Genomic DNA, 25,528 nt, shown 5'->3' with positions numbered 1-25,528 from the left:
CACCCCCCCACCACCACCACCACCCCCAGCACCACCACCACCACCACCACCACAACGACCCACCGTGACCACGACCCCGACCCCGTCCGGGCCACCCGCCAGACCCACGCACACCGAATCCTCACAGCTACGTCCCCGAATCCTCTCCCCTCCCCACACTCTCCTGTGGCGCGCGCCCGCGACACGGGTCACCAGCGAGGTTGGTCCCAGGCCACGTTGGGGACCGCTCCCCAACTGCCCTCCAGGCGGGCGGGGAGGGACGTGCGGAAGCCATGAGAAAGTGGGTCCTGCACCCCAGCGGGCCCCACAGCGGGACGCGCCACACCTGGGCTCGCCACAAGGTGGTGCACTGGGTCCAGGGCAAGACGCCAGGGGACAGAGAAGCAGGGAGCCTCAGTCGGGTGCTGCTCCACGTCGCGCTCCGTAGCTCAACCCAAGACAGGGCAGCCAGCGCGCGACCTCTACGTGGGATCCCGCCTCCCACGGCAGAGCCTGCGGTCACAGGGACAGAGGGCGCAGGCCGCCAGAGCTCCGGATGCCAGCGGCAGCTCCCCGTCCCGCTCAAAGGGAGGGAGTGCCGCCGCTGGCGCCCAGTCGCCTGTGCCACCCTCCGGGTCTCAAAGCACTCCTCAGTCAGCTCAAGGACCGGGGACACCTGGCCTTCGGGGTCACATGGGCTTGGGCACGACGGAAGGGACCGCTTGCCCCCGTGGAACAGACATTCTCCCCGTGGACAACCTCAGGTGCCGGGACCCTCTGCTCCGCCTTGGAAAACCCACCTTCTGCAATGTATGCCCAACGCAATCAGGCCGAGCAGATTGACCCCCTCGGCCCGGCCCCAGTGTGTGATGGGGCTCTGTGCGTGAGGGCTTGCTCTTCCCCACCTACACCAGGCACGGCATCTAACACACACACACACACACACACACACACACACACACACACACCACGCAGAGACACCCAGACCACGCACGCACGCACGGGGACGCACCCTCCTCTCCCCCACCCCACACACGAGCAGCCGAAGGACAAGAGGGTATGGCTGGGGCCTGAGCGGGAACAAGCGAAGCCTTGGTTTGCGGCCCCTCGGCCAACTGCATCAGGATTTTTGTCTGGGTTCGGAGGCCAGAGGATCTCTGCCATTTGCTAGCAGGGCCAGGGATGGCAGGAGGGTGGGTACGGGGCTCAGCCAGGGCCAGTTCTGCTGGCACGATCCTGTAGCACGTGGCCGCGTAGCACGGGGCCGGGTCTGAAGGAGGCCAAGCAGGGGCACAAGACCCAGCAGCGGCACAGGGAAGAGGCCCAGGGCACCCAGGAGCAGACGAGACCCGGGAGTCGTGCGTGCTTGGCGTGGCCGCGGGCCCCGTGACGCCCGAGGACTCGAGTGCTCAGCCCCGTGTAGTGGCCGCGAAGGCCTGCCTGGGAGAAACGCCCCGGGAGGCCGCAGGAACCTGGGATCGGAAGGGATGTGGAGGGGCCCCGGGTCGGAGGAGATGGCTTTGGCTGTGTTTGGTTTTGTTTCTTCTTCCCAAGATCCCGTGTGTGAAAGGGGCCAGAGGTGAAGTCCTGGGCTGGAAAGCCTCACGATTCAGCCCCGCAGCCCCAGGCCCTGAGTGTGGAGGAGGGCGGAGCGGGTCGGCGAAGGGCGCGGCTGCCGTTTTCCTGATGGGCTGGAGGGGCAGTGGCGCTTTCCGGACGAAGAGGACCGGAAGGGTCCCCGAGACCTCCGCTGGGAGCCACGCACCCACCCAAGGATACGGCTCCAGGAGGCGACGGAGGAGGGCGGCTGCTTGCCCTGGCCCGAGCTGTGCGTCCCCCGCCTTGGCCACAGCAGTGGACATTCCCAGAAGAACAAGCGCCTGAGAGCACTGAGAAATTTTCCCCCGAGAAAACTTGACCCTCGTCCTGGCAGCAGGACACCTCGGGAAGAAAGCCACCCAGCGGCCACCTGGGCGAGACCGGCTGCCCGAGCAGGCGCGCGGGGCCTCTGGCCGCTGGCCCCGGGCTGCCAGCCCCCACCCGGACTCCCAGCCGTGCCAGGAGAGCAGCGTGGAGACGCACGCCGGGGCCCTCGGCAGGCTCTTGGGGCTCCCGGAGGCGGCGGCGAGCGTCTACGGCCATACCACCCTGAACGCGCCCGATCTCGTCTGATCTCGGAAGCTAAGCAGGGTCGGGCCTGGTTAGTACTTGGATGGGAGACCGCCTGGGAATACCGGGTGCTGTAGGCTTTTGCTCCTCCCTCCCTCGCTGCTCCTTTTGTCTTCGGGGACTTCGCCACCACCCCCCCACCACCACCACCACCCCCAGCACCACCACCACCACCACCACAACGACCCACCGTGACCACGACCCCGACCCCGTCCGGGCCACCCGCCAGACCCACGCACACCGAATCCTCACAGCTACGTCCCCGAATCCTCTCCCCTCCCCACACTCTCCTGGGGCGCGCGCCCGCGACACGGGTCACCAGCGAGGTTGGTCCCAGGCCACGTTGGGGACCGCTCCCCAACTGCCCTCCAGGCGGGCGGGGAGGGACGTGCGGAAGCCATGAGAAAGTGGGTCCTGCACCCCAGCGGGCCCCACAGCGGGACGCTCCACACCTGGGCTCGCCACAAGGTGGTGCACTGGGTCCAGGGCAAGACGCCAGGGGACAGAGAAGCAGGGAGCCTCAGTCGGGTGCTGCTCCACGTCGCGCTCCGTCGCTCAACCCAAGACAGGGCAGCCAGCGCGCGACCTCTACGTGGGATCCCGCCTCCCACGGCAGAGCCTGCGGTCACAGGGACAGAGGGCGCAGGCCGCCAGAGCTCCGGATGCCAGCGGCAGCTCCCCGTCCCGCTCAAAGGGAGGGAGGGCCGCCGCTGGCGCCCAGTCGCCTGTGCCACCCTCCGGGTCTCAAAGCACTCCTCAGTCAGCTCAAGGACCGGGGCCACCTGGCCTTCGGGGTCACATGGGCTTGGGCACGACGGAAGGGACCGCTTGCCCCCGTGGAACAGACATTCTCCCCGTGGACAACCTCAGGTGCCGGGACCCTCTGCTCCGCCTTGGAAAACCCACCTTCTGCAATGTATGCCCAACGCAATCAGGCCGAGCAGATTGACCCCCTCGGCCCGGCCCCAGTGTGTGATGGGGCTCTGTGCGTGAGGGCTTGCTCTTCCCCACCTACACCAGGCACGGCATCTAACACACACACACACACACACACACACACACACACACACACACACACCACGCAGAGACACCCAGACCACGCACGCACGCACAGGGACGCACCCTCCTCTCCCCCACCCCACACACGAGCAGCCGAAGGACAAGAGGGTATGGCTGGGGCCTGAGCGGGAACAAGCGAAGCCTTGGTTTGCGGCCCCTCGGCCAACTGCATCAGGATTTTTGTCTGGGCTCGGAGGCCAGAGGATCTCTGCCATTTGCTAGCAGGGCCAGGGATGGCAGGAGGGTGGGTACGGGGCTAAGCCAGGGCCAGTTCTGCTGGCACGATCCTGTAGCACGTGGCCGCGTAGCACGGGGCCGGGTCTGAAGGAGGCCAAGCAGGGGCACAAGACCCAGCAGCGGCACAGGGAAGAGGCCCAGGGCACCCAGGAGCAGACGAGACCCGGGAGTCGTGCGTGCTTGGCGTGGCCGCGGGCCCCGTGACGCCCGAGGACTCGAGTGCTCAGCCCCGTGTAGTGGCCGCGAAGGCCTGCCTGGGAGAAACGCCCCGGGAGGCCGGCAGGAACCCGGGATCGGAAGGGATGTGGAGGGGCCCCGGGTCGGAGGAGATGGCTTTGGCTGTGTTTGGTTTTGTTTCTTCTTCCCAAGATCCCGGGTGTGAAAGGGGCCAGAGGTGAAGTCCTGGGCTGGAAAGCCTCACGATTCAGCCCCGCAGACCCAGGCCCTGAGTGTGGAGGAGGGCGGAGCGGGTCGGCGAAGGGCACGGCTGCCGTTTTCCTGATGGGCTGGAGGGGCAGTGGCGCTTTCCGGACGAAGAGGACCGGAAGGGTCCACGAGACCTCCGCTGGGAGCCACGCACCCATCCAAGGATACGGCTCCAGGAGGCGACGGAGGAGGGTGCCTTCTTGCCCTGGCCCGAGCTGTGCGTCCCCCGTCTTGGCCACAGCAGTGGACATTCCCAGAAGAACAAGCACCCGAGAGCACTGAGAAATTTTCCCCCGAGAAAACTTGACCCTCGTCCTGGCAGCAGGACACCTCGGGAAGAAAGCCACCCAGCGGCCACCTGGGCGAGACCGGCTGCCCGAGCAGGCGCGCGGGGCCTCTGGCCGCTGGCCCCGGGCTGCCAGCCCCCACCCGGACTCCCAGCCGTGCCAGGAGAGCAGCGTGGAGACGCACGCCGGGGCCCTCGGCAGGCTCTTGGGGCTCCCGGAGGCGGCGGCTAACGTCTACGGCCATACCACCCTGAACGCGCCCGATCTCGTCTGATCTCGGAAGCTAAGCAGGGTCGGGCCTGGTTAGTACTGGGATGGGAGACCGCCTGGGAATACCGGGTGCTGTAGGCTTTTGCTCCTCCCTCCCTCGCTGCTCCTTTTGTCTTCGGGGACTTCGCCACCACCCCCCCACCACCACCACCACCCCCAGCACCACCACCACCACCACCACAACGACCCACCGTGACCACGACCCCGACCCCGTCCGGGCCACCCGCCAGACTCACGCACACCGAATCCTCACAGCTACGTCCCCGAATCCTCTCCCCTCCCCACACTCTCCTGGGGCGTGCGCCCACGACACGGGTCACCAGCGAGGTTGGTCCCAGGCCACGTTGGGGACCGCTCCCCAACTGCCCTCCAGGCGGGCGGGGAGGGACGTGCGGAAGCCATGAGAAAGTGGGTCCTGCACCCCAGCGGGCCCCACAGCGGGACGCGCCACACCTGGGCTCGCCACAAGGTGGTGCACTGGGTCCAGGGCAAGACGCCAGGGGACAGAGAAGCAGGGAGCCTCAGTCGGGTGCTGCTCCACGTCGCGCTCCGTCGCTCAACCCAAGACAGGGCAGCCAGCGCGCGACCTCTACGTGGGATCCCGCCTCCCACGGCAGAGCCTGCGGTCACAGGGACAGAGGGCGCAGGCCGCCAGAGCTCCGGATGCCAGCGGCAGCTCCCCGTCCCGCTCAAAGGGAGGGAGGGCCGCCGCTGGCGCCCAGTCGCCTGTGCCACCCTCCGGGTCTCAAAGCACTCCTCAGTCAGCTCAAGGACCGGGGCCACCTGGCCTTCGGGGTCACATGGGCTTGGGCACGACGGAAGGGACCGCTTGCCCCCGTGGAACAGACATTCTCCCCGTGGACAACCTCAGGTGCCGGGACCCTCTGCTCCGCCTTGGAAAACCCACCTTCTGCAATGTATGCCCAACGCAATCAGGCCGAGCAGATTGACCCCCTCGGCCCGGCCCCAGTGTGTGATGGGGCTCTGTGCGTGAGGGCTTGCTCTTCCCGACCTACACCAGGCACGGCATCTAACACACACACACACACACACACACACACCAGGCAGAGACACCCAGACCACGCACGCACGCACGGGGATGCACCCTCCTCTCCCCCACCCCACACACGAGCAGCCGAAGGACAAGAGGGTATGGCTGGGGCCTGAGCGGGAACAAGCGAAGCCTTGGTTTGCGGCCCCTCGGCCAACTGCATCAGGATTTTTGTCTGGGCTCGGAGGCCAGAGGATCTCTGCCATTTGCTAGCAGGGCCAGGGATGGCAGGAGGGTGGGTACGGGGCTCAGCCAGGGCCAGTTCTGCTGGCACGATCCTGTAGCACGTGGCCGCGTAGCACGGGGCCGGGTCTGAAGGAGGCCAAGCAGGGGCACAAGACCCAGCAGCGGCACAGGGAAGAGGCCCAGGGCACCCAGGAGCAGACGAGACCCGGGAGTCGTGCGTGCTTGGCGTGGCCGCGGGCCCCGTGACGCCCGAGGACTCGAGTGCTCAGCCCCGTGTAGTGGCCGCGAAGGCCTGCCTGGGAGAAACGCCCCGGGAGGCCGGCAGGAACCCGGGATCGGAAGGGATGTGGAGGGGCCCCGGGTCGGAGGAGATGGCTTTGGCTGTGTTTGGTTTTGTTTCTTCTTCCCAAGATCCCGGGTGGGAAAGGGGCCAGAGGTGAAGTCCTGGGCTGGAAAGCCTCACGATTCAGCCCCGCAGCCCCAGGCCCTGAGTGTGGAGGAGGGCGGAGCGGGTCGGCGAAGGGCGCGGCTGCCGTTTTCCTGATGGGCTGGAGGGGCAGTGGCGCTTTCCGGACGAAGAGGACCGGAAGGGTCCCCGAGACCTCCGCTGGGAGCCACGCACCCATCCAAGGATACGGCTCCAGGAGGCGACGGAGGAGGGTGCCTTCTTGCCCTGGCCCGAGCTGTGCGTCCCCCGTCTTGGCCACAGCAGTGGACATTCCCAGAAGAACAAGCGCCCGAGAGCACTGAGAAATTTTCCCCCGAGAAAACTTGACCCTCGTCCTGGCAGCAGGACACCTCGGGAAGAAAGCCACCCAGCGGCCACCTGGGCGAGACCGGCTGCCCGAGCAGGCGCGCGGGGCCTCTGGCCGCTGGCCCCGGGCTGCCAGCCCCCACCCGGACTCCCAGCCGTGCCAGGAGAGCAGCGTGGAGACGCACGCCGGGGCCCTCGGCAGGCTCTTGGGGCTCCCGGAGGCGGCGGCTAACGTCTACGGCCATAACACCCTGAACGCGCCCGATCTCGTCTGATCTCGGAAGCTAAGCAGGGTCGGGCCTGGTTAGTACTTGGATGGGAGACCGCCTGGGAATACCGGGTGCTGTAGGCTTTTGCTCCTCCCTCCCTCGCTGCTCCTTTTGTCTTCGGGGACTTCGCCACCACCCCCCCACCACCACCACCACCCCCAGCACCACCACCACCACCACCACAACGACCCACCGTGACCACGACCCCGACCCCATCCGGGCCACCCGCCAGACTCACGCACACCGAATCCTCACAGCTACGTCCCCGAATCCTCTCCCCTCCCCACACTCTCCTGGGGCGTGCGCCCACGACACGGGTCACCAGCGAGGTTGGTCCCAGGCCACGTTGGGGACCGCTCCCCAACTGCCCTCCAGGCGGGCGGGGAGGGACGTGCGGAAGCCATGAGAAAGTGGGTCCTGCACCCCAGCGGGCCCCACAGCGGGACGCGCCACACCTGGGCTCGCCACAAGGTGGTGCACTGGGTCCAGGGCAAGACGCCAGGGGACAGAGAAGCAGGGAGCCTCAGTCGGGTGCTGCTCCACGTCGCGCTCCGTCGCTCAACCCAAGACAGGGCAGCCAGCGCGCGACCTCTACGTGGGATCCCGCCTCCCACGGCAGAGCCTGCGGTCACAGGGACAGAGGGCGCAGGCCGCCAGAGCTCCGGATGCCAGCGGCAGCTCCCCGTCCCGCTCAAAGGGAGGGAGGGCCGCCGCTGGCGCCCAGGCGCCTGTGCCACCCTCCGAGTCTCAAAGCACTCCTCAGTCAGCTCAAGGACCGGGGCCACCTGGCCTTCGGGGTCACATGGGCTTGGGCACGACGGAAGGGACCGCTTGCCCCCGTGGAACAGACATTCTCCCCGTGGACAACCTCAGGTGCCGGGACCCTCTGCTCCGCCTTGGAAAACCCACCTTCTGCAATGTATGCCCAACGCAATCAGGCCGAGCAGATTGACCCCCTCGGCCCGGCCCCAGTGTGTGATGGGGCTCTGTGCGTGAGGGCTTGCTCTTCCCCACCTACACCAGGCACGGCATCTAACACACACACACACCACGCAGAGACACCCAGACCACGCACGCACGCACGGGGACGCACCCTCCTCTCCCCCACCCCACACACGAGCAGCCGAAGGACAAGAGGGTATGGCTGGGGCCTGAGCGGGAACAAGCGAAGGCTTGGTTTGCGGCCCCTCGGCCAACTGCATCAGGATTTTTGTCTGGGCTCGGAGGCCAGAGGATCTCTGCCATTTGCTAGCAGGGCCAGGGATGGCAGGAGGGTGGGTACGGGGCTCAGCCAGGGCCAGTTCTGCTGGCACGATCCTGTAGCACGTGGCCGCGTAGCACGGGGCCGGGTCTGAAGGAGGCCAAGCAGGGGCACAAGACCCAGCAGCGGCACAGGGAAGAGGCCCAGGGCACCCAGGAGCAGACGAGACCCGGGAGTCGTGCGTGCTTGGCGTGGCCGCGGGCCCCGTGACGCCCGAGGACTCGAGTGCTCAGCCCCGTGTAGTGGCCGCGAAGGCCTGCCTGGGAGAAACGCCCCGGGAGGCCGGCAGGAACCCGGGATCGGAAGGGATGTGGAGGGGCCCCGGGTCAGAGGAGATGGCTTTGGCTGTGTTTGGTTTTGTTTCTTCTTCCCAAGATCCCGGGTGGGAAAGGGGCCAGAGGTGAAGTCCTGGGCTGGAAAGCCTCACGATTCAGCCCCGCAGCCCCAGGCCCTGAGTGTGGAGGAGGGCGGAGCGGGTCGGCGAAGGGCGCGGCTGCCGTTTTCCTGATGGGCTGGAGGGGCAGTGGCGCTTTCCGGACGAAGAGGACCGGAAGGGTCCCCGAGACCTCCGCTGGGAGCCACGCACCCACCCAAGGATACGGCTCCAGGAGGCGACGGAGGAGGGCGCCTGCTTGCCCTGGCCCGAGCTGTGCGTCCCCCGCCTTGGCCACAGCAGTGGACATTCCCAGAAGAACAAGCGCCCGAGAGCACTGAGAAATTTTCCCCCGAGAAAACTTGACCCTCGTCCTGGCAGCAGGACACCTCGGGAAGAAAGCCACCCAGCGGCCACCTGGGCGAGACCGGCTGCCCGAGCAGGCGCGCGGGGCCTCTGGCCGCTGGCCCCGGGCTGCCAGCCCCCACCCGGACTCCCAGCCGTGCCAGGAGAGCAGCGTGGAGACGCACGCCGGGGCCCTCGGCAGGCTCTTGGGGCTCCCGGAGGCGGCGGCTAACGTCTACGGCCATACCACCCTGAACGCGCCCGATCTCGTCTGATCTCGGAAGCTAAGCAGGGTCGGGCCTGGTTAGTACTTGGATGGGAGACCGCCTGGGAATACCGGGTGCTGTAGGCTTTTGCTCCTCCCTCCCTCGCTGCTCCTTTTGTCTTCGGGGACTTCGCCACCACCCCCCCACCACCACCACCACCCCCAGCACCACCACCACCACCACCACAACGACCCACCGTGACCACGACCCCGACCCCGACCGGGCCACCCGCCAGACCCACGCACACCGAATCCTCACAGCTACGTCCCCGAATCCTCTCCCCTCCCCACACTCTCCTGGGGCGCGCGCCCACGACACGGGTCACCAGCGAGGTTGGTCCCAGGCCACGTTGGGGACCGCTCCCCAACTGCCCTCCAGGCGGGCGGGGAGGGACGTGCGGAAGCCATGAGAAAGTGGGTCCTGCACCCCAGCGGGCCCCACAGCAGGACGCGCCACACCTGGGCTCGCCACAAGGTGGTGCACTGGGTCCAGGGCAAGACGCCAGGGGACAGAGAAGCAGGGAGCCTCAGTCGGGTGCTGCTCCACGTCGCGCTCCATCGCTCAACCCAAGACAGGGCAGCCAGCGCGCGACCTCTACGTGGGATCCCGCCTCCCACGGCAGAGCCTGCGGTCACAGGGACAGAGGGCGCAGGCCGCCAGAGCTCCGGATGCCAGCGGCAGCTCCCCGTCCCGCTCAAAGGGAGGGAGGGCCGCCGCTGGCGCCCAGTCGCCTGTGCCACCCTCCGGGTCTCAAAGCACTCCTCAGTCAGCTCAAGGACCGGGGCCACCTGGCCTTCGGGGTCACATGGGCTTGGGCACGACGGAAGGGACCGCTTGCCCCCGTGGAACAGACATTCTCCCCGTGGACAACCTCAGGTGCCGGGACCCTCTGCTCCGCCTTGGAAAACCCACCTTCTGCAATGTATGCCCAACGCAATCAGGCCGAGCAGATTGACCCCCTCGGCCCGGCCCCAGTGTGTGATGGGGCTCTGTGCGTGAGGGCTTGCTCTTCCCCACCTACACCAGGCACGGCATCTAACACACACACACACACACACACGCACACACACACACACACACCACGCAGAGACACCCAGACCACGCACGCATGCACGGGGACGCACCCTCCTCTCCCCCACCCCACACACGAGCAGCCGAAGGACAAGAGGGTATGGCTGGGGCCTGAGCGGGAACAAGCGAAGCCTTGGTTTGCGGCCCCTCGGCCAACTGCATCAGGATTTTTGTCTGGGCTCGGAGGCCAGAGGATCTCTGCCATTTGCTAGCAGGGCCAGGGATGGCAGGAGGGTGGGTACGGGGCTCAGCCAGGGCCAGTTCTGCTGGCACGATCCTGTAGCACGTGGCCGCGTAGCACGGGGCCGGGTCTGAAGGAGGCCAAGCAGGGGCACAAGACCCAGCAGCGGCACAGGGAAGAGGCCCAGGGCACCCAGGAGCAGACGAGACCCGGGAGTCGTGCGTGCTTGGCGTGGCCGCGGGCCCCGTGACGCCCGAGGACTCGAGTGCTCAGCCCCGTGTAGTGGCCACGAAGGCCTGCCTGGGAGAAACGCCCCGGGAGGCCGGCAGGAACCCGGGATCGGAAGGGATGTGGAGGGGCCCCGGGTCGGAGGAGATGGCTTTGGCTGTGTTTGGTTTTGTTTCTTCTTCCCAAGATCCCGGGTGTGAAATGGGCCAGAGGTGAAGTCCTGGGCTGGAAAGCCTCACGATTCAGCCCCGCAGCCCCAGGCCCTGAGTGTGGAGTAGGGCGGAGCGGGTCGGCGAAGGGCGCGGCTGCCGTTTTCCTGGTGGGCTGGAGGGGCAGTGGCGCTTTCCGGACGAAGAGGGCCGGAAGGGTCCCCGAGACCTCCGCTGGGAGCCACGCACCCACCCAAGGATACGGCTCCAGGAGGCGACGGAGGAGGGCGGCTGCTTGCCCTGGCCCGAGCTGTGCGTCCCCCGCCTTGGCCACAGCAGTGGACATTCCCAGAAGAACAAGCGCCCGAGAGCACTGAGAAATTTTCCCCCGAGAAAACTTGACCCTCGTCCTGGCAGCAGGACACCTCGGGAAGAAAGCCACCCAGCGGCCACCTGGGCGAGACCGGCTGCCCGAGCAGGCGCACGGGGCCTCTGGCCGCTGGCCCCGGGCTGCCAGCCCCCACCCGGACTCCCAGCCATGCCAAGAGAGCAGCGTGGAGATGCACGCCGGGGCCCTCGGCAGGCTCTTGGGGCTCCCGGAGGCGGCGGCTAGCGTCTACGGCCATACCACCCTGAACGCGCCCGATCTCGTCTGATCTCGGAAGCTAAGCAGGGTCGGGCCTGGTTAGTACTTGGATGGGAGACCGCCTGGGAATACCGGGTGCTGTAGGCTTTTGCTCCTCCCTCCCTCGCTGCTCCTTTTGTCTTCGGGGACTTCGCCACCACCCCCCCCACCACCACCACCACCCCCAGCACCACCACCACCACCACCACCACAACGACCCACCGTGACCACGACCCCGACCCCGTCCGGGCTACCCGCCAGACCCACGCACACCGAATCCTCACAGCTACGTCCCCGAATCCTCTCCCCTCCCCACACTCTCCTGGGGCGCGCGCCCGCGACACGGGTCACCAGCGAGGTTGGTCCCAGGCCACGTTGGGGACCGCTCCCCAACTGCCCTCCAGGCGGGCGGGGAGGGACGTGCGGAAGCCATGATAAAGTGGGTCCTGCACCCCAGCGGGCCCCACAGCGGGACGCGCCACACCTGGGCTCGCCACGAGTTGGTGCACTGGGTCCAGGGCAAGACGCCAGGGGACAGAGAAGCAGGGAGCCTCAGTCGGGTGCTGCTCCACGTCGCGCTCCGTCGCTCAACTCAAGACAGGGCAACCAGCGCGCGACCTCTACGTGGGATCCCGCCTCCCACGGCAGAGCCTGCGGTCACAGGGACAGAGGGCGTAGGCCGCCAGAGCTCCGGATGCCAGCGGCAGCTCCCCGTCACGCTCAAAGGGAGGGAGGGCCGCCGCTGGCGCCCAGTCGCCTGTGCCACCCTCCGGGTCTCAAAGCACTCCTCACTCAGCTCAAGGACCGGGGCCATCTGGCCTTCGGGGTCACATGGGCTTGGGCACGACGGAAGGGACCGCTTGCCCCTGTGGAACAGACATTCTCCCCGTGGACAACCTCAGGTGCCGGGACCCTCTGCTCCGCCTTGGAAAACCCACCTTCTGCAATGTATGCCCAACGCAATCAGGCCGAGCAGATTGACCCCCTCGGCCCGGCCCCAGTGTGTGATGGGGCTCTGTGCGTGAGGGCTTGCTCTTCCCCACCTACACCAGGCACGGCATCTAACACACACACACACACACACACACACACCACGCAGAGACACCCAGACCACGCACGCACGCACGGGGACGCACCCTCCTCTCCCCCACCCCACACACGAGCAGCCGAAGGACAAGAGGGTATGGCTGGGGCCTGAGCGGGAACAAGCGAAGCCTTGGTTTGCGGCCCCTCGGCCAACTGCATCAGGATTTTTGTCTGGGCTCGGAGGCCAGAGGATCTCTGCCATTTGCTAGCAGAGCCAGGGATGGCAGGAGGGTGGGTACCCGGCTCAGCCAGGGCCAGTTCTGCTGGCACGATCCTGTAGCACGTGGCCGCGTAGCACGGGGCCGGGTCTGAAGGAGGCCAAGCAGGGGCACAAGACCCAGCAGCGGCACAGGGAAGAGGCCCAGGGCACCCAGGAGCAGACGAGACCCGGGAGTCGTGCGTGCTTGGCGTGGCCGCCGGCCCCGTGACGCCCGAGGACTCGAGTGCTCAGCCCCGTGTAGTGGCCGCGATGGCCTGCCTGGGAGAAACGCCCGGGGAGGCCGGCAGGAACCCGGGATCGGAAGGGATGTGGAGGGGCCCCGGGTCGGAGGAGATGGCTTTGGCTGTGTTTATTTTTGTTTCTTCTTCCCAAGATCCCGGGTGTGAAAGGGGCCAGAGGTGAAGTCCTGGGCTGGAAAGCCTCACGATTCAGCCCCGCAGCCCCAGGCCCTGAGTGTGGAGGAGGGCGGAGCGGGTCGGCGAAGGGCGCGGCTGCCGTTTTCCTGATGGGCTGGAGGGGCAGTGGCGCTTTCCGGACGAAGAGGACCGGAAGGGTCCCCGAGACCTCCGCTGGGAGCCACGCACCCACCCAAGGATACGGCTCCAGGAGGCGACGGAGGAGGGTGGCTGCTTGCCCTGGCCCGAGCTGTGCGTCCCCCGCCTTGGCCACAGCAGTGAACATTCCCAGAAGAACAAGCGCCCGAGAGCACTGAGAAATTTTCCCCCGAGAAAACTTGACCCTCGTCCTGGCAGCAGGACACCTCGGGAAGAAAGCCACCCAGCGGCCACCTGGGCGAGACCGGCTGCCCGAGCAGGCGCGCGGGGCCTCTGGCCGCTGGCCCCGGGCTGCCAGCCCCCACCCGGACTCCCAGCCGTGCCAGGAGAGCAGCGTGGAGACGCACGCCGGGGCCCTCGGCAGGCTCTTGGGGCTCCCGGAGGCGGCGGCTAGCGTCTACGGCCATACCACCCTGAACGCGCCCGATCTCGTCTGATCTCGGAAGCTAAGCAGGGTCGGGCCTGGTTAGTACTTGGATGCGAGACCGACTGGGAATACCGGGTGCTGTAGGCTTTTGCTCCTCCCTCCCTCGCTGCTCCTTTTGTCTTCGGGGACTTCGCCACCACCCCCCCCACCACCACCACCCCCAGCACCACCACCACCACCACCACAATGACCCACCGTGACCACAACCCCGACCCCGTCTGGGACACCCGCCAGAACCACGCACACCGAATCCTCACAGCTACGTCCCCGAATCCTCTCCCCCCCCACACTCTCCTGGGGCGCGCACCCGCGACACGGGTAACCAGCGAGGTTGGTCCCAGGCCACGTTGGGGACCGCTCCCCAACTGCCCTCCAGGCGGGCGGGGAGGGACGTGCGGAAGCCATGAGAAAGTGGGTCCTGCACCCCTGCGGGCCCCACAGCGGGACGCGCCACACCTGGGCTCGCCACAAGGTGGTGCACTGGGTCCAGGGCAAGACGCCAGGGGACAGAGAAGCAGGGAGCCTCAGTCGGGTGCTGCTCCACGTCGCGCTCCGTCGCTCAACCCAAGACAGGGCAGCCAGCGCGCGACCTCTACGTGGGATCCCGCCTCCCACGGCAGAGCCTGCGGTCACAGGGACAGAGGGCGCAGGCCGCCAGAGCTCCGGATGCCAGCGGCAGCTACCCGTCCCGCTCAAAGGGAGGGAGGGCCGCCGCTGGCGCCCAGTCGCCTGTGCCACCCTCCGGGTCTCAAAGCACTCCTCAGTCAGCTCAAGGACCGGGGCCACCTGGCCTTAGGGGTCACATGGGCTTGGGCACGACGGAAGCGACCGCTTGCCCCCGTGGAACAGACATTCTCCCCGTGGACAACCTCAGGTGCCGGGACCCTCTGCTCCGCCTTGGAAAACCCACCTTCTGCAATGTATGCCCAACGCAATCAGGCCGAGCAGATTGACCCCCTCGGCCCGGCCCCACTGTGTGATGGGGCTCTGTGCATGAGGGCTTGCTCTTGCCCACCTACACCAGGCACGGCATCTAACACACACACACACACACACACACACACACACACACCACGCAGAGACACCCAGACCACGCACACACGCACGGGGACGCACCCTCCTCTCCCCCACCCCACACACGAGCAGCCGAAGGACAAGAGGGTATGGCTGGGGCCTGAGCGGGAACAAGCGAAGCCTTGGTTTGCGGCCCCTCGGCCAACTGCATCAGGATTTTTGTCTGGGCTCGGAGGCCAGAGGATCTCTGCCATTTGCTAGCAGGGCCAGGGATGGCAGGAGGGTGGCTACGGGGCTCAGCCAGGGCCAGTTCTGCTGGCACGATCCTGTAGCACGTGGCCGCGTAGCACGGGGCCGGGTCTGAAGGAGGCCAAGCAGGGGCACAAGACCCAGCAGCGGCACAGGGAAGAGGCCCAGGGCACCCAGGAGCAGACGAGACCCGGGAGTCGTGCGTGCTTGGCGTGGCCGCGGGCCCCGTGACGCCCGAGGACTCGAGTGCTCAGCCCCGTGTAGTGGCCGCGAAAGCCTGCCTGGGAGAAACGCCCCGGGAGGCCGGCAGGAACCCGTGATCGGAAGGGATGTGGAGGGGCCCCGGGTCGGAGGAGATGGCTTTGGCTGTGTTTGGTTTTGTTTCTTCTTCCCAAGATCCCGGGTGTGAAAGGGGCCAGAGGTGAAGTCCTGGGCTGGAAAGCCTCACGATTCAGCCCCGCAGCCCCAGGAACTGAGTGTGGAGGAGGGCGGAGCGGGTCGGCGAAGGGCGCGGCTGCCGTTTTCCTGATGGGCTGGAGGGGCAGTGGCGCTTTCCGGACGAAGAGGACCGGAAGGGTCCCCGAGACCTCCGCTGGGAGCCACGCACCCACCCAAGGATACGGCTCCAGGAGGCGACGGAGGAGGGCGGCTGCTTGCCCTGGCCCGAGCTGTGCGTCCCCCGCCTTGGCCACAGCAGTGAACATTCCCAGAAGAACAAGCGCCCGAGGGCACTGAGAAATTTTCCCCCGAGAAAACTTGACCCTCTTCCTGGCAGCAGGACACCTCGGGAAGAAAGCCACCCAGCGGCCACCTGGGCGAGACCGGCTGCCCGAGCAGGCGCGCGGGGCCTCTGGCCGCTGGCTCCGGGCTGCCAGCCCCCACCCGGACTCCCAGCCGTGCCAGGAGAGCAGCGTGGAGACGCACGCCGGGGCCCTCGGCAGGCTCTTGGGGCTCCCGGAGGCGGCGGCTAGCGTCTACGGCCATACCACCCTGAACGCGCCCGATCTCGTCTGATCTCGGAAGCTAAGCAGGGTCGGGCCTGGTTAGTACTTGGATGCGAGACCGCCTGGGAATACCGGGGGCTGTAGGCTTTTGCTCCTCCCTCCCTCGCTGCTCGTTTTGTCTTCGGGGACTTCGCCACCACCCCCCCCCACCACCACCACCCCCAGCACCACCACCACCACCACCACCACAACGACCCACCGTGACCACGACCCCGACCCCGTCCGGGCCACCCGCCAGACCCACGCGCACCGAATCCTCACAGCTTCGTCCCCGAATCCTCTCCCCTCCCCACACTCTCCTGGGGCGCACGCCCGCGACACGGGTCACCAGCGAGGTTGGTCCCAGGCCACGTTGGGGACCGCTCCCCAACTGCCCTCCAGGCGGGCGGGGAGGGACGTGCGGAAGCCATGAGAAAGTGGGTCCTGCACCCCAGCGGGCCCCACAGCGGGACACGCCACACCTGGGCTCGCCACAAGGTGGTGCACTGGGTGCAGGGCAAGACGCCAGGGGACAGAGAAGCAGGGAGCCTCAGTCGGGTGCTGCTCCACGTCGCGCTCCGTCGCTCAACACAAGACAGGGCAGCCAGCGCGCGACCTCTACGTGGGATCCCGCCTCCCACGGCAGAGCCTGCGGTCACAGGGACAGAGGGCGCAGGCCGCCAGAGCTCCGGATGCCAGCGGCAGCTCCCCGTCCCGCTCAAAGGGAGGGAGGGCCGCCGCTGGCGCCCAGTCGCCTGTGCCACCCTCCGGGTCTCAAAGCACTCCTCAGTCAGCTCAAGGACCGGGGCCACCTGGCCTTCGGGGTCACATGGGCTTGGGCACGACGGAAGGGACCGCTTGCCCCCGTGGAACAGACATTCTCCCCGTGGACAACCTCAGGTGCCGGGACCCTCTGCTCCGCCTTGGAAAACCCACCTTCTGCAATGTATGCCCAACGCAATCAGGCCGAGCAGATTGACCCCCTCGGCCCGGCCCCAGTGTGTGATGGGGCTCTGTGCGTGAGGGCTTGCTCTTCCCCACCTACACCAGGCACGGCATCTAACACACACACACACACACACACACACACACACACACACACACCACGCAGAGACACCCAGACCACGCACGCACGCACGGGGACGCACCCTCCTCTCCCCCACCCCACACACGAGCAGCCGAAGGACAAGAGGGTATGGCTGGGGCCTGAGCGGGAACAAGCGAAGCCTTGGTTTGCGGCCCCTCGGCCAACTGCATCAGGATTTTTGTCTGGGCTCGGAGGCCAGAGGATCTCTGCCATTTGCTAGCAGGGCCAGGGATGGCAGGAGGGTGGGTACGGGGCTCAGACAGGGCCAGTTCTGCTGGCACGATCCTGTAGCACGTGGCCGCGTAGCATGGGGCCGGGTCTGAAGGAGGCCAAGCAGGGGCACAAGACCCAGCAGCGGCACAGGGAAGAGGCCCAGGGCACCCAGGAGCAGACGAGACCCGGGAGTCGTGCGTGCTTGGCGTGGCCGCGGGCCCCGTGACGCCCGAGGACTCGAGTGCTCAGCCCCGTGTAGTGGCCGCGAAGGCCTGCCTGGGAGAAACGCCCCGGGAGGCCGGCAGGAACCCGGGATCGGAAGGGATGTGGAGGGGCCCCGGGTCGGAGGAGATGGCTTTGGCTGTGTTTGGTTTTGTTTCTTCTTCCCAAGATCCCGGGTGTGAAAGGGGCCAGAGGTGAAGTCCTGGGCTGGAAAGCCTCACGATTCAGCCCCGCAGCCCCAGGCCCTGAGTGTGGAGGAGGGCGGAGCGGGTCGGCGAAGGGCGCGGCTGCCGTTTTCCTGATGGGCTGGAGGGGCAGTGGCGCTTTCCGGACGAAGAGGACCGGAAGGGTCCCCGAGACCTCCGCTGGGAGCCACGCACCCATCCAAGGATACGGCTCCAGGAGGCGACGGAGGAGGGCGCCTGCTTGCCCTGGCCCGAGCTGTGCGTCCCCCGCCTTGGCCACAGCAGTGGACATTCCCAGAAGAACAAGCGCCCGAGAGCACTGAGAAATTTTCCCCCGAGAAAACTTGACCCTCGTCCTGGCAGCAGGACACCTCGGGAAGAAAGCCACCCAGCGGCCACCTGGGCGCGACCGGCTGCCCGAGCAGGCGCGCGGGGCCTCTGGCCGCTGGCCCCGGGCTGCCAGCCCCCACCCGGACTCCCAGCCGTGCCAGGAGAGCAGCGTGGAGACGCACGCCGGGGCCCTCGGCAGGCTCTTGGGGCTCCCGGAGGCGGCGGCTAGCGTCTACGGCCATACCACCCTGAACGCGCCCGATCTCGTCTGATCTCGGAAGCTAAGCAGGGTCGGGCCTGGTTAGTACTTGGATGGGAGACCGCCTGGGAATACCGGGTGCTGTAGGCTTTTGCTCCTCCCTCCCTCGCTGCTCCTTTTGTCTTCGGGGACTTCGCCACCACCCCCCCACCACCACCACCACCCCCAGCACCACCACCACCACCACCACAACGACCCACCGTGACCACGACCCCGACACCGTCCGGGCCACCCGCCAGACCCACGCACACCGAATCCTCACAGCTACGTCCCCGAATCCTCTCCCCTCCCCACACTCTCCTGGGGCGCGCGCCCGCGACACGGGTCACCAGCGAGGTTGGTCCCAGGCCACGTTGGGGACCGCTCCCCAACTGCCCTCCAGGCGGGCGGGGAGGGACGTGCGGAAGCCATGAGAAAGTGGGTCCTGCACCCCAGCGGGCCCCACAGCGGGACGCGCCACACCTGGGCTCGCCACAAGGTGGTGCACTGGGTCCAGGGCAAGACGCCAGGGGACAGACAAGCAGGGAGCCTCAGTCGGGTGCTGCTCCACGTCGCGCTCTGTCGCTCAACCCAAGACAGGGCAGCCTGCGCGCGACCTCTACGTGGGATCCCGCCTCCCACGGCAGAGCCTGCGGTCACAGGGACAGAGGGCGCAGGCCGCCAGAGCTCCGGATGCCAGCGGCAGCTCCCCGTCCCGCTCAAAGGGAGGGAGGGCCGCCGCTGGCGCCCAGTCGCCTGTGCCACCCTCCGGGTCTCAAAGCACTCCTCAGTCAGCTCAAGGACCGGGGCCACCTGGCCTTCGGGGTCACATGGGCTTGGGCACGACGGAAGGGACCGCTTGCCCCCGTGGAACAGACATTCTCCCAGTGGACAACCTCAGGTGCCGGGACCCTCTGCTCCGCCTTGGAAAACCCACCTTCTGCAATGTATGCCCAAGGCAATCAGGCCGAGCAGATTGACCCCCTCGGCCCGGCCCCAGTGTGTGATGGGGCTCTGTGCGTGAGGGCTTGCTCTTCCCCACCTACACCAGGCACGGCATCTAACACACACACACACACACACACACACCACGCAGAGACACCCAGACCACGCACGCACGCACGGGGACGCACCCTCCTCTCCCCCACCCCACACACGAGCAGCCGAAGGACAAGAGGGTATGGCTGGGGCCTGAGCGGGAACAAGCGAAGCCTTGGTTTGCGGCCCCTCGGCCAACTGCATCAGGATTTTTGTCTGGGCTCGGAGGCCAGAGGATCTCTGCCATTTGCTAGCAGGGCCAGGGATGGCAGGAGGGTGGGTACGGGGCTCAGCCAGGGCCAGTTCTGCTGGCACGATCCTGTAGCACGTGGCCGCGTAGCACGGGGTCGGGTCTGAAGGAGGCCAAGCAGGGGCACAAGACCCAGCAGCGGCACAGGGAAGAGGCCCAGGGCACCCAGGAGCAGACGAGACCCGGGAGTCGTGCGTGCTTGGCGTGGCCGCGGGCCCCGTGACGCCCGAGGACTCGAGTGCTCAGCCCCGTGTAGTGGCCGCGAAGGCCTGCCTGGGAGAAACGCCCCGGGAGGCCGGCAGGAACCCGGGATCGGAAGGGATGTGGAGGGGCCCCGGGTCGGAGGAGATGGCTTTGGCTGTGTTTGGTTTTGTTTCTTCTTCCCAAGATCCCGGTGTGAAAGGGGCCAGAGGTGAAGTCCTGGGCTGGAAAGCCTCACGATTCAGCCCCGCAGCCCCAGGCCCTGAGTGTGGAGGAGGGCGGAGCGGGTCGGCGAAGGGCGCGGCTGCCGTTTTCCTGATGGGCTGGAGGGGCAGTGGCGCTTTCCGGACGAAGAGGACCGGAAGGGTCCCCGAGACCTCCGCTGGGAGCCACGCACCCACCCAAGGATACGGCTCCAGGAGGCGACGGAGGAGGGCGGCTGCTTGCCCTGGCCTGAGCTGTGCGTCCCCCGCCTTGGCCACAGCAGTGGACATTCCCAGAAGAACAAGCGCCCGAGAGCACTGAGAAATTTTCCCCCGAGAAAACTTGACCCTCGTCCTGGCAGCAGGACACCTCGGGAAGAAAGCCACCCAGCGGCCACCTGGGCGAGACCAGCTGCCCGAGCAGGCGCGCGGGGCCTCTGGCCGCTGGCCCCGGGCTGCCAGCCCCCACCCGGACTCCCAGCCGTGCCAGGAGAGCAGCGTGGAGATGCACGCCGGGGCCCTCGGCAGGCTCTTGGGGCTCCCGGAGGCGGCGGCTAGCGTCTACGGCCATACCACCCTGAACGCGCCCGATCTCGTCTGATCTCGGAAGCTAAGCAGGGTCGGGCCTGGTTAGTACTTGTCTGGGAGACCGCCTGGGAATACCGGGTGCTGTAGGCTTTTGCTCTTCCCTCCCTCGCTGCTCCTTTTGTCTTCGGGGACTTCGCCACCACCCCCCCCCACCACCACCACCCCCAGCACCACCACCACCACCACCACAACGACCCACCGTGACCACGACCCCGACCCCGTCTGGGCCACCCGCCAGACCCACGCACACCGAATCCTCACAGCTACGTCCCCGAATCCTCTCCCCTCCCCACACTCTCCTGGGGCGTGCGCCCGCGACACGGGTCACCAGCGAGGTTGGTCCCAGGCCACGTTGGGGACCGCTCCCCAACTGCCCTCCAGGCGGGCGGGGAGGGACGTGCGGAAGCCATGAGAAAGTGGGTCCTGCACCCCAGCGGGCGACACAGCGGGACGCGCCACACCTGGGCTCGCCACAAGGTGGTGCACTGGGTCCAGGGCAAGACGCCAGGGGACAGAGAAGCAGGGAGCCTCAGTCGGGTGCTGCTCCACGTCGCGCTCCGTCGCTCAACCCAAGACAGGGCAGCCAGCGCGCGACCTCTACGTGGGATCCCGCCTCCCACGGCAGAGCCTGCGGTCACAGGGACAGAGGGCGCAGGCCGCCAGAGCTCCGGATGCCAGCGGCAGCTCCCCGTCCCGCTCAAAGGGAGGGAGGGCCGCCGCTGGCGCCCAGTCGCCTGTGCCACCCTCCGGGTCTCAAAGCACTCCTCAGTCAGCTCAAGGACCGGGGCCACCTGGCCTTCGGGGTCACATGGGCTTGGGCACGACGGAAGGGACCGCTTGCCCCCGTGGAACAGACATTCTCCCCGTGGACAACCTCAGGTGCCGGGACCCTCTGCTCCGCCTTGGAAAACCCACCTTCTGCAATGTATGCCCAACGCAATCAGGCCGAGCAGATTGATCCCCTCGGCCCGGCCCCAGTGTGTGATGGGGCTCTGTGCGTGAGGGCTTGCTCTTCCCCACCTACACCAGGCACGGCATCTAACACACACACACACACACACACACACACACACACACACACCACGCAGAGACACCCAGACCACGCACGCACGCACGGGGACGCACCCTCCTCTCCCCCACCCCACACACGAGCAGCCGAAGGACAAGAGGGTATGGCTGGGGCCTGAGCGGGAACAAGCGAAGCCTTGGTTTGCGGCCCCTCGGCCAACTGCATCAGGATTTTTGTCTGGGCTCGGAGGCCAGAGGATCTCTGCCATTTGCTAGCAGGGCCAGGGATGGCAGGAGGGTGGCTACGGGGCTCAGCCAGGGCCAGTTCTGCTGGCACGATCCTGTAGCACGTGGCCGCGTAGCACGGGGCCGGGTCTGAAGGAGGCCAAGCAGGGGCACAAGACCCAGCAGCGGCACAGGGAAGAGGCCCAGGGCACCCAGGAGCAGACGAGACCCGGGAGTCGTGCGTGCTTGGCGTGGCCGCGGGCCCCGTGACGCCCGAGGACTCGAGTGCTCAGCCCCGTGTAGTGGCCGCGAAGGCCTGCCTGGGAGAAACGCCCCGGGAGGCCGGCAGGAACCCGGGATCGGAAGGGATGTGGAGGGGCCCCGGGTCGGAGGAGATGGCTTTGGCTGTGTTTGGTTTTGTTTCCTCTTCCAAGATCCCGGGTGTGAAAGGGGCCAGAGGTGAAGTCCTGGGCTGGAAAGCCTCACGATTCAGCCCCGCAGCCCCAGGCCCTGAGTGTGGAGGAGGGCGGAGCGGGTCGGCGAAGGGCGCGGCTGCCGTTTTCCTGATGGGCTGGAGGGGCAGTGGCGCTTTCCGGACGAAGAGGACCGGAAGGGTCCCCGAGACCTCCGCTGGGAGCCACGCACCCACCCAAGGATACGGCTCCAGGAGGCGACGGAGGAGGGCGGCTGCTTGCCCTGGCCCGAGCTGTGCGTCCCCCGCCTTGGCCACAGCAGTGGACATTCCCAGAAGAACAAGCGCCCGAGAGCACTGAGAAATTTTCCCCCGAGAAAACTTGACCCTCGTCCTGGCAGCAGGACACCTCGGGAAGAAAGCCACCCAGCGGCCACCTGGGTGAGACCGGCTGCCCGAGCAGGCGCACGGGGCCTCTGGCCGCTGGCCCCGGGCTGCCAGCCCCCACCCGGACTCCCAGCCGTGCCAGAAGAGCAGCGTGGAGACGCACGCCGGGGCCCTCGGCAGGCTCTTGGGGCTCCCGGAGGCGGCGGCTAGCGTCTACGGCCATACCACCCTGAACGCGCCCGATCTCGTCTGATCTCAGAAGCTAAGCAGGGTCGGGCCTGGTTAGTACTTAGATGCGAGACCGCCTGGGAATACCGGGTGCTGTAGGCTTTTGCTCCTCCCTCCCTCGCTGCTCCTTTTGTCTTCGGGGACTTCGCCACCACCCCCCCCCCACCACCACCACCCCCAGCACCACCACCACCACCACCACCACAACGACCCACCGTGACCACGACCCCGACCCCGTCCGGGCCACCCGCCAGACCCACGCACACCGAATCCTCACAGCTTCGTCCCCGAATCCTCTCCCCTCCCCACACTCTCCTGGGGCGCGCGCCCGCGACACGGGTCACCAGCGAGGTTGGTCCCAGGCCACGTTGGGGACCGCTCCCCAACTGCCCTCCAGGCGGGCGGGGAGGGACGTGCGGAAGCCATGAGAAAGTGGGTCCTGCACCCCAGCGGGCCCCACAGCGGGACGCGCCACACCTGGGCTCGCCACAAGGTGGTGCACTGGGTCCAGGGCAAGACGCCAGGGGACAGGGAAGCAGGGAGCCTCAGTCGGGTGCTGCTCCACGTCACGCTCGGTCGCTCAACCCAAGACAGGGCAGCCAGCGCGCGACCTCTACGTGGGATCCCGCCTCCCACGGCAGAGCCTGCGGTCACAGGGACAGAGGGCGCAGGCCGCCAGAGCTCCGGATGCCAGCGGCAGCTCCCCGTCCCGCTCAAAGGGAGGGAGGGCCGCCGCTGGCGCCCAGTCGCCTGTGCCACCCTCCGGGTCTCAAAGCACTCCTCAGTCAGCTCAAGGACCGGGGCCACCTGGCCTTCGGGGTCACATGGGCTTGGGCACGACGGAAGGGACCGCTTGCCCCCGTGGAACAGACATTCTCCCCGTGGACAACCTCAGGTGCCGGGACCCTCTGCTCCGCCTTGGAAAACCCACCTTCTGCAATGTATGCCCAACGCAATCAGGCCGAGCAGATTGACCCCCTCGGCCCGGCCCCAGTGTGTGATGGGGCTCTGTGCGTGAGGGCTTGCTCTTCCCCACCTACACCAGGCACGGCATCTAACACACACACACACACACACACACACACACACACACCACGCAGAGACACCCAGACCACGCACGCACGCACGGGGACGCACCCTCCTCTCCCCCACCCCACACACGAGCAGCCGAAGGACAAGAGGGTATGGCTGGGGCCTGAGCGGGAACAAGCGAAGCCTTGGTTTGCGGCCCCTCGGCCAACTGCATCAGGATTTTTGTCTGGGCTCGGAGGCCAGAGGATCTCTGCCATTTGCTAGCAGGGCCAGGGATGGCAGGAGGGTAGCTACGGGGCTCAGCCAGGGCCAGTTCTGCTGGCACGATCCTGTAGCACGTGGCCGCGTAGCATGGGGCCGGGTCTGAAGGAGGCCAAGCAGGGGCACAAGACCCAGCAGCGGCACAGGGAAGAGGCCCAGGGCACCCAGGAGCAGACGAGACCCGGGAGTCGTGCGTGCTTGGCGTGGCCGCGGGCCCCGTGACGCCCGAGGACTCTAGTGCTCAGCCCCGTGTAGTGGCCGCGAAGGCCTGCCTGGGAGAAACGCCCCGGGAGGCCGGCAGGAACCCGGGATCGGAAGGGATGTGGAGGGGCCCCGGGTCGGAGGAGATGGCTTTGGCTGTGTTTGGTTTTGTTTCTTCTTCCCAAGATCCCAGGTGTGAAAGGGGCCAGAGGTGAAGTCCTGGGCTGGAAAGCCTCACGATTCAGCCCCGCAGCCCCAGGCCCTGAGTGTGGAGGAGGGCGGAGCGGGTCGGCGAAGGGCGCGGCTGCCGTTTTCCTGATGGGCTGGAGGGGCAGTGGCGCTTTCCGGACGAAGAGGACCGGAAGGGTCCCCGAGACCTCCGCTGGGAGCCACGCACCCACCCAAGGATACGGCTCCAGGAGGCGACGGAGGAGGGCGGCTGCTTGCCCTGGCCCGAGCTGTGCGTCCCCCGCCTTGGCCACAGCAGTGAACATTCCCAGAAGAACAAGCGCCCGAGAGCACTGAGAAATTTTCCCCCGAGAAAACTTGACCCTCGTCCTGGCAGCAGGACACCTCGGGAAGAAAGCCACCCAGCGGCCACCTGGGCGAGACCGGCTGCCCGAGCAGGCGCGCGGGGCCTCTGGCCGCTGGCCCCGGGCTGCCAGCCCCCACCCGGACTCCCAGCCGTGCCAGGAGAGCAGCGTGGAGACGCACGCCGGGGCCCTCGGCAGGCTCTTGGGGCTCCCGGAGGCGGCGGCTAACGTCTACGGCCATACCACCCTGAACGCGCCCGATCTGGTCTGATCTCGGAAGCTAAGCAGGGTCGGGCCTGGTTAGTACTTGGATGGCAGACCGCCTGGGAATACCGGGTGCTGTAGGCTTTTGCTCCTCCCTCCCTCGCTGCTCCTTTTGTCTTCGTGGACTTCGCCACCACCACCTCACCACCACCACCACCCCCAGCACCACCACCACCACCACCACCACAACGACCCACCGTGACCACGACCCCGACCCCGTCCGGGCCACCCGCCAGACCCACGCACACCGAATCCTCACAGCTACGTCCCCGAATCCTCTCCCCTCCCCACACTCTCCTGGGGCGCGCGCCCGCGACACGGGTCACCAGCGAGGTTGGTCCCAGGCCACGTTGGGGACCGCTCCCCAACTGCCCTCCAGGCGGGCGGGGAGGGACGTGCGGAAGCCATGAGAAAGTGGGTCCTGCACCCCAGCGGGCCCCACAGCGGGACGCGCCACACCTGGGCTCGCCACAAGGTGGTGCACTGGGTCCAGGGCAAGACGCCAGGGGACAGAGAAGCAGGGAGCCTCAGTCGGGTGCTGCTCCACGTCGCGATCCGTCGCTCAACCCAAGACAGGGTAGCCAGCGCGCGACCTCTACGTGGGATCCCGCCTCGCACGGCAGAGCCTGCGGTCACAGGGACAGAGGGCGCAGGCCGCCAGATCTCCGGATGCCAGCGGCAGCTCCCCGTCCCGCTCAAAGGG

General features: G+C 67.4%; 11 non-coding genes across 11 annotated transcripts; all 11 read left to right on the top strand.

Moving 5' to 3' along the window:
* Positions 1-2,109: 2,109 nt before the first annotated feature.
* On the top strand, positions 2,110-2,228 carry LOC141413278 (5S ribosomal RNA). Its single transcript, XR_012438070.1, has one exon. It is a non-coding gene; the product is annotated as a 5S ribosomal RNA (ribosomal RNA).
* Positions 2,229-4,389: 2,161 nt separating this feature from the next.
* LOC141413558 (5S ribosomal RNA) lies at positions 4,390-4,508 on the top strand. Its single transcript, XR_012438349.1, has one exon. It is a non-coding gene; the product is annotated as a 5S ribosomal RNA (ribosomal RNA).
* A 2,143-nt stretch (positions 4,509-6,651) lies between these two features.
* On the top strand, positions 6,652-6,770 carry LOC141412774 (5S ribosomal RNA). Its single transcript, XR_012437616.1, has one exon. It is a non-coding gene; the product is annotated as a 5S ribosomal RNA (ribosomal RNA).
* A 2,129-nt stretch (positions 6,771-8,899) lies between these two features.
* LOC141413277 (5S ribosomal RNA) lies at positions 8,900-9,018 on the top strand. Its single transcript, XR_012438069.1, has one exon. It is a non-coding gene; the product is annotated as a 5S ribosomal RNA (ribosomal RNA).
* A 2,157-nt stretch (positions 9,019-11,175) lies between these two features.
* On the top strand, positions 11,176-11,294 carry LOC141413276 (5S ribosomal RNA). Its single transcript, XR_012438068.1, has one exon. It is a non-coding gene; the product is annotated as a 5S ribosomal RNA (ribosomal RNA).
* A 2,147-nt stretch (positions 11,295-13,441) lies between these two features.
* Positions 13,442-13,560, top strand: LOC141412974 (5S ribosomal RNA). Its single transcript, XR_012437816.1, has one exon. It is a non-coding gene; the product is annotated as a 5S ribosomal RNA (ribosomal RNA).
* Positions 13,561-15,708: 2,148 nt separating this feature from the next.
* On the top strand, positions 15,709-15,827 carry LOC141412985 (5S ribosomal RNA). The gene has a single exon (XR_012437827.1). It is a non-coding gene; the product is annotated as a 5S ribosomal RNA (ribosomal RNA).
* Positions 15,828-17,986: 2,159 nt separating this feature from the next.
* Positions 17,987-18,105, top strand: LOC141413275 (5S ribosomal RNA). Its single transcript, XR_012438067.1, has one exon. It is a non-coding gene; the product is annotated as a 5S ribosomal RNA (ribosomal RNA).
* Positions 18,106-20,245: 2,140 nt separating this feature from the next.
* Positions 20,246-20,364, top strand: LOC141412730 (5S ribosomal RNA). Its single transcript, XR_012437572.1, has one exon. It is a non-coding gene; the product is annotated as a 5S ribosomal RNA (ribosomal RNA).
* A 2,153-nt stretch (positions 20,365-22,517) lies between these two features.
* LOC141413005 (5S ribosomal RNA) lies at positions 22,518-22,636 on the top strand. Its single transcript, XR_012437847.1, has one exon. It is a non-coding gene; the product is annotated as a 5S ribosomal RNA (ribosomal RNA).
* Positions 22,637-24,790: 2,154 nt separating this feature from the next.
* On the top strand, positions 24,791-24,909 carry LOC141412971 (5S ribosomal RNA). Its single transcript, XR_012437813.1, has one exon. It is a non-coding gene; the product is annotated as a 5S ribosomal RNA (ribosomal RNA).
* Positions 24,910-25,528: the final 619 nt, after the last annotated feature.

The sequence above is a fragment of the Castor canadensis genome, chromosome 10 (assembly GCF_047511655.1).
Source record: "Castor canadensis chromosome 10, mCasCan1.hap1v2, whole genome shotgun sequence".
Lineage (NCBI taxonomy): Eukaryota > Metazoa > Chordata > Mammalia > Rodentia > Castoridae > Castor > Castor canadensis.
The sequence above is the reverse complement of the archived record's forward strand: the minus strand, read 5'-3'. Positions and strand labels throughout refer to the sequence as shown.